At 45.3% G+C, this 916-nt stretch overlaps 1 protein-coding gene across 1 annotated transcript in view; it reads right to left on the bottom strand.

Moving 5' to 3' along the window:
• Positions 1-493: 493 nt before the first annotated feature.
• antxr1c (ANTXR cell adhesion molecule 1c) overlaps positions 494-916 on the bottom strand; it is an 83,545-nt gene continuing 83,122 nt past the window's right edge. The window contains exon 17 of the mRNA XM_063193061.1: positions 494-916. This exon is cut by the window's right edge and continues 2,996 nt beyond it. The gene's annotated coding sequence lies outside the window, so the exon portion shown is untranslated.

The following is a 916-nucleotide window of genomic DNA, read 5'->3' as shown; positions in this document are numbered from 1 at the left end:
TAGAAAAGAGCATGGAACTCTGGAATGGCAGAGCTGATTGTGTGTTTGTGTTTGTGTTCTCTGGGATGGCAGAGCTGATTGGGTGTTTGTGTTTAGTTCTCTGGGATGGCAGAGCTGGTGTTTGTGTTTGTGTTCTCTGGAATGGCAGAGCTGATTGTGTGTTTGTGTTTGTGTTCATCATGGAATGAAATAGAAGAAATGGGAACATTACAAAACCAAGGCAGTAGGGGCGGGAGTTGCGGACTGCTGTTTTAGTATGGGGGGGTTGGGGCATTGCTGTGCTGTGCTGTGTGGTTTATCTGTATGGGAGTCGGGACTACTGTTTTAGTATGGGGGGGTTGGGGCATTGCTGTGCTGTGCTGTGTGGTTTATCTGTATGGGAGTCGGGACTACTGTTTTAGTATGGGGGGGGTTGGGGCATTGCTGTGCTGTGCTGTGCTGTGTGTTTCTATGGGAGTCGGGAATTGCTGTTTTAGGATGGGGGGGGGGGGGGGGTTGGGGCATTGCCGTGCTGTGTGGTGTTATTTTAGATTACATCACAACAGCTGCTTCTCTTTAGCCCACGGAATGTTCATTTGCAAACAGAATGTTGTGCTTTAACGGAATGTTTGAAGTGCTTTAATGAAGTGCTTTAATGGAATGTTTGTTATATATGTAAAGGAATTGTGTGCTTCTAACGGGACTGTTGCGTCATAATGGAATGTTTGTTCTATGATAGAATGTTTTTTTTGATTGTATATTAATGGAATGCCCATGTCATAATGGGATGTTCATTCTATTCTATGATAGAATGTTGCAAGTTAGCGGAATGCTCATGTTACGAAGCCACAATGTTGTTTGATGAGCTGTACAACTCTCTCCGCTCAGCTCAGCGGACCGCTCTGTCTTCCTCCTCATCTCTCCAGTACACACTTCA

Source organism: Engraulis encrasicolus, chromosome 2 (assembly GCF_034702125.1).
Source record: "Engraulis encrasicolus isolate BLACKSEA-1 chromosome 2, IST_EnEncr_1.0, whole genome shotgun sequence".
Taxonomy (NCBI): Eukaryota; Metazoa; Chordata; class Actinopteri; order Clupeiformes; family Engraulidae; genus Engraulis; species Engraulis encrasicolus.
Note: the sequence above shows the minus strand (reverse complement) of the source record. Positions and strands in the feature narration are given on the sequence as shown.